This window comes from Bombus fervidus, chromosome 18 (assembly GCF_041682495.2).
Source record: "Bombus fervidus isolate BK054 chromosome 18, iyBomFerv1, whole genome shotgun sequence".
In the NCBI taxonomy this organism is placed as follows: Eukaryota; Metazoa; Arthropoda; class Insecta; order Hymenoptera; family Apidae; genus Bombus; species Bombus fervidus.
In genome coordinates, this window is record NC_091534.1 from 3,965,833 (window position 1) to 3,976,877 (window position 11,045).

The window sequence follows — 11,045 nt, forward strand, 5'->3', positions numbered from 1 at the left end:
TACATTTCCAAATCCGGAACCTTTTGAAAGAATTAGTGTTACGCCGACATCATTACAAAGGAACTGCAGTGTGAAGGAAGCTGTTGGTTGTATATTTGGCAATGAATTTTTCCAAATTTTTTCTGAAGAAACAAGTCGTTATTATTTACAAAATGTACATAAATATAAGGCTGATCCTAAACAAGGAAAATAGAGGAATGTCTCATGTTCAGAAAAATTTGTTCCACCTTACTGATCAGCATCTATCATATTACTCAATATTGAGAAAAACAATTAAATGGCCGGAAAAGGTGATATTATATCTCATCAACTGTGGTCTGTCCAATGCATTCATGTTCTATAATTTCTGTAATAATGAAAAAATGAAATATAAAGATTTTCTACTTGCTGTGATGATATTGCGGACGACGGAAGAAAAATCAGCGGATACAGTTATAGATATGGAACAAAGCGTTTCAAATACAACGAATCATCTACGCATCGACCCACCATATAGACTCTCTGGTAATATGAAACAGTATAAACTTGAACCAATAACGAGTAAAGACAAGAAGAAGTTCCCAACTAAACAATGTAAAATCTGTTTGTTCAATGGAAAAAAGAGCGAAACAAGATACTGTTGCAAATCGTGCCGAACACCATTGCACAATGGAGTATTTTTTACCAGATATCACACTTGAAAGCATTATTCAAGTTTGTGAAATAGATAATATTTAGAATGTAAAAGATCTTATATAATTGTTGAGAATTGTGCATCTTAATTGCCGAAATAAAAGTAAAGAAACACGATGATTACACTTAGAATTCATGTTAAAATAGTTTTCGATTTATTTAATAAACGATTCCCAAGATCTTCGTCGATATACATTTGCACGCGTCTCGGCACTTTCTTTGTCTCACTATCTTCCCTACCAGACTGCCAATGGAACCGTTACATTCATCTGTTTTTCGAGACGCCCTGCGCATACATACTTCACGCACTCATATTCACATACGTGTGTCACTACTTCACGGCCAATCTAGTCTAGCACATAAAATTATACATATCTCAATAATAATAAATATATGTATAAAATATATAGTTATATTTAAGAACACTTTATGTGAATGTAATTCTAAATGTAAATTAGAAATGTGCATATATGCATCCTATTGCTTGCAAGCATGCTTCTGAAGCGTTCAAAAATGTGCCCGCCATACGCAATGTGTTAAATGGACCACCTGAGCTATCGTGACTGTTCGTGAGTAATTTCGAGAAAGCCATACAAAAAAAAGCGGAAGCGTTGGTGAAGAATATCGTAAATTCTTCTTTGTGAATAAACTCTCCACTATTGCCTTTATACCTAACATATTTTAGCGGCTTTTGGATTCGGTTAGAGGGTAGAATAGTTCTGGAAGGACAAAATCATTTCGACATCCAAAGAAAAACGTTAGGAGAACTGTATAAACATACAGCTGAATTTAATCGTAGTCGTAGTATAGGTGTAAGTTATTCCGCTGTAAATCTTTTCTGTCTTTCTTGTTTTTAGTTCCTTGAACTTCTTGCCTTTATTTATTGTTTTGTTTGTTATTTAAAAAATTTTTATTTCGATCTTTCTTCATTCGGTGTCTCCCGCTAGCAACTTTCTCTCGAGAGCGACTAGGATCCTTCCTTGCCCACCATCCATCTTCTTATCCAATCAGAAACAGTGACTATTGCCCTCACTTTCCTAGCCAAATTTGTTATTAACAAATCCAATGGTCTCATGCGCTAGACACACCCCTCACTAGCTTTCCTCAGTAGGGCACTGTCACCGAACTTCACTGACTTTCCATCCTTTGATCAGTCAACATATCTCTCCTAATCGTCAAGTTGCCAAATCTCTTTACTAATCACTAAGTCGCTAAATAGCTGAACCCATCTCTCGGTTCAGATCTTACTTACGATTTATATCTCTCGCGATACTGTAACTCATTAGTTGCAAGGCACTCCTACTACAATTAACAACATGGTTTTGCTAATAACTATTCGAGTCGAACACCTCTAACCACATTGTAAACGACATTACAATTTGATATCGTAACCTTACCCCGCGAGTCTCTCCGAACATTTATATAAGCCGAGAAACAATTTGCTGGAATAAAGTATATATTATAACCTGTTATACTAATTCTTATCACCTCCATTATCCTGACCGAAATAGGGTATCATCAGTTCGAGGCGTCGATTATCCAATCGTAAGGGGAATTTACGACTCCCGTTGACGTGTCACCTTCGCGATCGCGTTTCTCCACGAACGGTCGACTAAACACACGAAGAATATGGCTTCCTCAAGTCCCAGCGTGTTTTCTTTTTGACTGATATTCCGGTCGCGCCATAAATGCAATGATTAATATTCAGACTTTCAAGCTTGTTGGTTAGTAACATTACGTATAATTGTTATGTTTCAATGAATGATTACATAGAATATCGGGAAAATTAGGAAATCATAAATAAAAAAACATCGTACAATGCTGCAATGCACGTATAATGTCACGAATTACTTGTAATATTTAATAAATAATACTTGCATTGGAAATCTGTGTGCGTCAGTGCTAATTTATTTTCTTGGAAATATCAAGGAGGAAATGTAGCATTTAAACTATTTAAATAGGGTCTCGTCATGAATGTTTTAACATTTTTTGTGTACTGAGATGTTAAATCTGAATTTTGCCATTCTCAGGAAGAATAAAAAGTTCTTGCGCAACCTATAGTCTTATATAATCTAAAAGATTTACCAATGAATGGTAAGAAGTATAGGGTAAAAGATAGTAAGTCTCTGGCCTACCATAACATGATTCGCCCTCTATTTGGCCGAGATTAATGCAAAAAAAAAAAGAAACCGAAAAATTGACTTTGCTCTTGAAGTTCAAGATCAAAAGGTCACACTTTTCTGCTTGCATAGTATTAACTTTGCAAACAATAATTATTAACTGCAATAACTCGACCATTCTCTTGGATAATGATGTTAAAGTTTCCTGTACAAGTCAACACAAAGTGCGAGTGATTTTCTGATCGTGAATGTAAAAGAGAAATTATAAAGTGTTTTGTTTTACAATGTGAGAAAACTTGAACCAATACATCAGAAAAAAAGACTTTGTCCGCTGCTAAAGATAATAAACGACAAAGAAGATGGTTTCACGTCAATAGACAAGATATTTCTTTTGCCATGAAGATAATTATATTATAAGTGTTTTGCAAGTTTACAAGTCATTCATGTATAATGTATGATACAAATCATACCTTGAGTTGCAATAGATCAATTGCTGAAATATAATATAAGCATAATCTATTTAATAATTGAAACTTGCCTAGTTTCTTTTATACTTCATTAAGAAATTTAAAATATAACAAAACACATCAAGTTTAGTATTAATATTTTGTTGAAACAAATAAAGTGAACACCTTATACAGCTGCCTTTAACTTCGGACACAATGACATAATCAGGCTTGGACAGAATTTAGAGAGCAAGGAAAGGTTTCGTTCTGCAGTATAACACAGGTTAATTCCGCTAAAACGAAGATACAATTAGCAACGTAAATGTGCTATGGCTTTTATTCATACCGATGAATTCCAATACTGTCTGAAGTTAATATTTATCTTATAATATATCGGGTCGTCATTGTAGTTTGGATTAGAACCAAGGGCGTTAAATAAATCTTCACCAGTACTATCCATTGTCATTATATAATCGAGATGTTATTTATTCACACAAGTATGGATAGTACAAAATGGACACGTAACCGCGGCGATAGAACACAAACGGTAATGATCTTAGGCTCGATAACGAATCCGCGATCAACGGGATAATAACTACACCTTACCCAAGGTTTATATCTGGGTCTTGGTTAAAATAAAACGTGGAATATTCACTGATCGTATAAGGCGTTGTCTTCTCACTAAGGAGATCCTACGAGAAAATAAATGATCCGTCGCGGTGATGATGCAGAGAAAAACTATGATGGGGTGTGTCTAAGGGCACGAGGACATCGGATTCGTTGAGGAAAGCCTCTGCAGTGAGGGAAATAGACGTTGCTGTTAATTGGTTAATTTCTATGTTGGTGATTAGAAAAGGATACTAGCCGCCCTTGAGAGAAAATTGCTAGCGACAAGCGTCGTACGTGAGAAAAGCAGATCTCCCGTATCTTTCCGTAGTAGGTGATAGATTTACGGACTGTTAGGATAAAGACTGTTTGACATTTTGAAGGATCTTAGTTAACTAAATCCTAAGATTCATAGCGGGCCCTCAGGCTAGCGAACCATATACTGTGAATGATGCATCTACATTTGGCAATCATCTTGCCCGAATGATAGGGTCTCTGTGTGGTGAGCCACGGGGCAGAGGCCGTTGGAATGTTTACTGTTAGGTGTCGGCACAACTATTTCTTTTAAAGGGAACTATGCAATTCTATACACCTATTAGGTAAAACGTTCATCGTGTGACTGCGGCTACGTTTGGCGACTAGTTGTCGCCTCGAGCCCAAGCTCATTATCGCAGATCTCGGACAAATATAATCGGGTTGTTTATAATATTAAACTGTTGCGAGTTTTCCTAAGAATTCCAAAGGGAAGGCCTGGTGTCCTTTCATCTCCGACGAATATTTATTTGCATAGCTATTTAGCATATTTGAGGTACTTGGATTCGAAATATATAAACAACCATATTGCATAGGAGTACCAAATGAATTATATGTTCGATGACCTGAATACAGAAAATTAATCTCAAGGAGTTTCATCCAACAGTCTATAGACATCTTTAAAAAAAGAAACTACCTAGAAAAAGTTTTCAAACTGCTTTTAGGTCTGCCAGGTTGAGAAAATTGGCAGAATGTGCATAGCGTTATGTAGCCATGCGGTCGTTGTCTGTTTGTCACGAATCGTAAGTGCCGTAATCACATTCATACAAACAGATGTGACAAATGAATATATAAAACAACAATGTTTTCATTCTGGTAAAACTATAGAACCGTTACGTCCTCTCCGATTTTTATGATTTTCGAACATGTTGAACCTTTTCCTGTACATATAACTGTCAGCTGGCGACAGTTTTCGAACTATTTGCTAAAAGCTTGTGCTGATTGATTAACATTTTACCGACCGATAGCCTATTAATCGGCTTTTAGTCGCCGACAATCCTTCTCATTATTTGAGCAGTAATTTCTTATTTAGTACTAAGGTACCTTGCTCAGTTACGTCAGTTGCGTTGCTTTGTAAGCTCCCACAGTTTCATACCAATTTGTGAAACTTACTCTTCGCGATGAACGAAAAGAATGGTATTGGAGAGTCTAAACTGAAACAGAGACGGCGCCAGGGAGAATCTACGCCTGAACTGTCGGTCGGATCCGGTTGAATCGCTAGCGGTCGTTAAACGTGTTGATTTTTATAAAGACGAGACGAGTTGATACTTGATATTGTCAAATGTATTTAAAATCGTCATAAGTACATAGAACAGAGTTAGTCGTAATGGTCGCTCGCTCGATGTTATTCGTTATAAGGATACTCCATAGTCTGTTTTCTGGAGAGCATGATCATCTATTTATACTGGTCGGGGGAGTACCGGAAAGTTTCAATTCGACTCCGGTTGGCGGTTGCACGTAGCGGCGATATTGTTTTGTCCGGCGTTTGTTTATTATTACATTTCGTACATCGAGACGATGCTAATGCCCCGAGGCAAAACAACAACATGAGTCACTCTCGATTTGCATCGTCCTATAACTCATGTACCGCTGCAAGCTAACTACACTAAATTGTATAATGACCCAACCGAAAGCTATCTTTTATCTTTCGTTTATAGGATGTATAAGAGTGTGTTAGACGAGCTTGGGTAAAGTCCGAGCACAACTGCATATGTGAACTGTCAAATATTTGCTCGTAATTCGATTAAAAGTGAATGTGATCAACATCTTCAGATTGGCTCTTGTCAGTTTTTGTCATCTCGCGATGGACGACGACTGTTCGACCATTCGCGGAGAGACGCAGTCGCGGTGGTATTCGCCAACGAAAGTCGTAAATTCTCGTTACGGTACGATGACGGACGCCATGAGTCAGCCGATTCTCCACTTCGATTAAGATAATAGTGGTCGTTGAAATGAGTTATCAGCTTAAATATACACTTTATTCCCACAACTTTTCCTCGAAGAATATAAGGTAAAAAGATGACTAACAAGTTAAAATGTATGCTGTTCGAAGGAATGTTCACAAGTAAAGTTATATTCAATGAAGACGGTATTTATACGGAACTAGTGATGGGTGCTGGTCGCCCTACTAACATGAACGAACTGACTCAGCTTTTATATAGGTACACTATACAGTTCAGGAAATTGGAGTTAATTTATCGTTATTCGCGATAGAAACATTGAACACGAGAAGAAGCCGCTTTTTCCATTTTTTACCGGATTGATCAATAATCCCAAGGTACTTCTCGACTAGAAAAATGCTTTGCAGCAATAAAAGTCCTTGACGGTAAAGTAAAAATGCTTAATTTTGTGACGTTCCGTCGGATTATTGCGGCCCGACTTATTATACTTGTACAGCTGGTGGCTGTCTTGACCGAGGAATAGATTCTAGTTTATGCAGTGGGTAGCGGGACGTAATATCAACCTCCTTGGAGAGGGTACCGATCAGAAATTTTGTGAATGTAAAATTATTTGGATCTTCCACCCAAATCCCTCTCGATTGGTGGTTGTCCGGATTCCGCTGGATCAGGTTGGATCGGTAGTGGGACTAGCCGTTTCGGGTGAGGGAGCGGGACTCCCATCCCGAGAGGATCGGCGGAAGAGGGCGCAGCGGTGCCCGTGGACGCGTCTACACGGGGCACGCGAGGGCCATCGCGACTTCCGATGGGGGTTGAAATTAGGTGCTGAACTCTCCAGCACCCGGGGGTCAAACACTCCGGTTGGTGATCCGGACGGCCCCCGGGGATGGGACGCGACGTGACATGGCAGCACACCGCGCCATTTGTGGACTGAGTGTTGGGGGGGGGGGGCTGGTGTGTCGCTTCAGCGGTTCCCGGGCACCCCTCGATCGCAAGAGGGACAGCAAGAGGGAGTCCGACACTACCACGCCGCTTTTCCCCCTAGAAGCGACGGGTGTCCGTGCGGATTTCCTCCACGGAAAAAAAAAGAACTAGCTGTTTGACGTCTTGATCCAAATTATCGTTGTCGTCTGAACAGTGACCATTCGGATAATGGCGTTGGAACCTGGATGGACCTTGATGACTCGGCCCAAGGACCAATGCATTGGGATCGGTCGATATCGCGTACCTCCGATGACTTAACGCTCAAGGTAGAGGAGGCTTAATAGATCGAGTGTTAGTGTAATTTATCACTATATTTGCACTTGTTTTATAAAGTAAAGTGTGATGTTATTAGCACGGCAATGGTAAGATCTTGTTGAGAATGAAGTATTTCATCTGCACTGTATGATGTCTGATGATGAACTGTCCTAGTATTTTGCTGATTCTCTCACCCAGCCGTTGAGTATCGTCCATCCCTCGTGCTTTCCTGGCTCGAGTTTACCCGGGGTTTTTTTACTTTACCTCGGAGTTTAGGTTTACAGCCCGGAGAGAACGTAATTCGGAATTTCCTATAGAAGGGACAGGGCCCATCCGAGCCATAAACGGACAGCCACTCAAAATTTCGACCAAAGGCCTACATACGTGACCATGACCGCGGACGGCTGTGCGTATGTAGTGAGGCTATGAGAAAATATCAGGTCTGTAAGTATGAAACCGGAATTTGCCTATAGATGGCCCTAGCTGATAATGTAGTTATCACTAAACTGCGTCATTGATGCCAAAAGTCTTTGTTGACATCTCACAAACATTTTCGACTCAGAACAATACAAGTTTCATACAACAGCATAGTTTGTAATAGCGTTGAACATGTCGAATTTTATGCCTGGAAACTACGATTTGCGGACAGCATTGATTTTCTGTTACCATTTGAAGAAAACTGCTGCAGAATCCCATCGAATGCTTGTCGAAGCTTACGGTGAGCATGCTCTTGGTAAATCACAGTGCTTTGAGTGGTTTAAAAAATTCAGAAGTGGCAATTTTGACGCGAGGAACGAAGAACGTGGAAGACCACCGAAAAAGTTTCCAGACAGAGAATTGCAAATTGCATTGTTGGATGAGGATGACGCTCAAACGCAACAACAACTCGCTGATCAATTAAACGTGACACGAGAAGCCGTCTTCATACGTTTGAAAGCCATGGGAAAGATCCAGAAGGTGGGAAAATGGGTTCCACATGAACTGAATGAAAGACAGCAGGAAAACCGAAAAACCACTTGCGAAATGCTGCTCGCCAGATACAAAAGAAAGTCACTTCTCCGCCGAATTGTGACTGGCGATGAAAAGTAGATATATTTTGAGAATCCTAAACGTAAAAGATCATGGGTAGCTCCAGGCGAACCACCGACATCGACTACAAGACCAAATCGCTATGGACGGAATTTCCATTTCATGCTCTGTGTTTGATGGGATCAGAAGGGTATGATCTATTATGAGCTGTTAAAACCTGGCGAAACCGTTAATACTGAGCGCTACCGACAACAAATGATCGATTTGAATCAAGCTTTGCGTGAAAAACGACCAGAATATCAAAAAAGGCAACACAAAGTAATTTTGCTTCATGATATTGCACCGGGTACTCGCATCATCTTGGTCACTGTTCTCGTCATCACCGCAGGCGTCCAACTCAGTAGGAACGCGACTATCTGGCATTTTCTTTAGTCTATCATGGCTGCGTTTATATGACCGTTTGCCGTCTAACGTTTTTAAAATGTACCTATCTCCTTCCAAAATTTCTGCTATCACAAATGGACCCCTAAATTTCGGATCTAGTTTCGTTAGATTCCTCTTTTTCTTTAATACAAAATCACCGAGATTGAATTTAACTACTTTGGCTTTTGTTTTATCGAATCTTTCTTTATCGTACTTAGCGCTTTTCTCTATATTTTGTATGACCTGTTGTCTTACGTTGGAGATGTCTACTTCCTTTTCCTCGTAATTTCAGGTAGTAATAACCCGTAGGCTATTGCTGTTTTACCAATTAGTAGTCCTAGCGGACTCGATTTAGTCACACGATTGGTGGTGCAATTTAAAACTAATTGTATTTCGCCGATTGCGTCTTGCCAGGATCGTCCGGTCGTCTCTACTGTCGTAAACAAATTCTTTAATGTCCCATAGTACGCTCTACCTGTCCATTCGCCCTACTAGCACCGGTTGCTATTAGCTGGAGTTTAATTTGTTTACCCTGACAAAAATCTTGGAATTCTTTACCGATAAAACATCGCCCTTGGTCCGCTATTATCCGAAAGGGGCTGCCGAATAGGAATATGGTAGATTTGAGTGCCTTAACGGTGCTAAGAGAGTCTATTTTACGGGTATGGTGTAGGTATACAAATTTGGTAAAGGCATCGATTAGGACAATGACGTATTCTTTCGAATCACTCTTGCCGCTCAGCTTTTCTGTTAGATCTATGTGAATCGTATGCCAGGGTATGCTGGTCTTAGGTATGGGATGTAATTCGGCTTGTATTTTGCCTGAATTTGCCTTAGAAATCTGACAAACATGACAGTTCTCTACGAATTTGCGAACATATTTCGCTATTCCTTCGAACCAGTAATACTCCAGTAATACAGTTTCTCGAGCGTTTTATCTCAATCTAAGTGTATAATTGACTGGTGTATGTGATTAATGACGGACCACCTAAAACCTCTTGGTACGATGGACAGGCAGAGGGTTCTGCCTCTCCTTTGTATTTTACGGTAAAGGGTACCGGGTCGTAGATCATATGTACTCGCAATGTCTTCCGCGAGCTCGTCGATTTGCAATTTGTTGGCGATTTCGGAGATTTGGGGGTCGCGACGTTGTTCCGCTAGTAGACAATCTTCTGAGATTTCGGCCAGATTAATTTTCTTTTCTTTGGTTTTATTAATTGGGGTACGGTCGATATCTACAGGGTTACGCGAAAAGAAATCTACGTGGGTCATTCGTTTACATAATGCTGAAAGTAAAAGTTTGCAAGTAAGCCCACCACCTATAAACCCTGTCACTCAGATTTACTTTATTGCGGGCTGCCTTCAACGAATTACAATCAGTGGCAACGAGAAATTCCCGTCAGTGCAGATAGTGGCGAAAATGTTTAACGGCGTTTACAACTGCCAGCGTCTCTAGTTCATACGAATGATACCTGGATTCCGCGTGGCTCGTTCTCTTACTGTAGTATTCTATTACCCGGTTTTTGCCGTCAATCTTATGCGTTAAAATAGCCCCATATCCGCCCGAACTAGCGTCAGTATGGAATTCTATCGGGTTATTTGGGTCGAATATTATTAACACCGGCTCATCAGTCAGGACGGAAATTATTTTTTGCCTTATAATATCGTGTCTATCTGTCCATGTTAAATTTTTGTTACCGGAGGTAAGTGCATACAATGGTTTCATTACCTGTGAGAATTTAGGGACAAATTTTCGAAAATAGGAGGCTAAACCTATGAACTGCCTAAGTTGGGTGACGGTTGTTGGCGCAGGTAAAGAACTCAAGGCTTGCACTTTACCAGGGTTGGGGCGAACCTCTCCGTTGTGAATCACGTACCCGAGATAAAGTACCGACGTCTTAAGAAAAGAACATTTCGAGAAATTGAAGGAGAACCCGGCATTTACGAGGGTATTAAGTACGATGTGCAATCTCTCTAGAGCTTGGTCTACCGATTCAGCGATAGTTAGAACGTCATCCAGGTAGACAACGACGTAAGGGTAGGCGAGGTCGTCCAAGGCATAGAGAGTAGCCCTCTGAAAAACGGACGGTGCATTTTTCAATCCGAACGGCATCGTTATATACTCGTATTGCCCGTTAGGGATGACAAACGCTGTATACTCTGTAGGATTGGGATGAATGTGAATTTGATGGAACCCGCTGGCCATGTCCAGGCTAATGAAGTATCTCGCCTTCTGCAATCTCGCGATTTGGTCCGCAATAAGAGGTAGGGGATACCGGTCCGCGACCGTATTTTTGTTT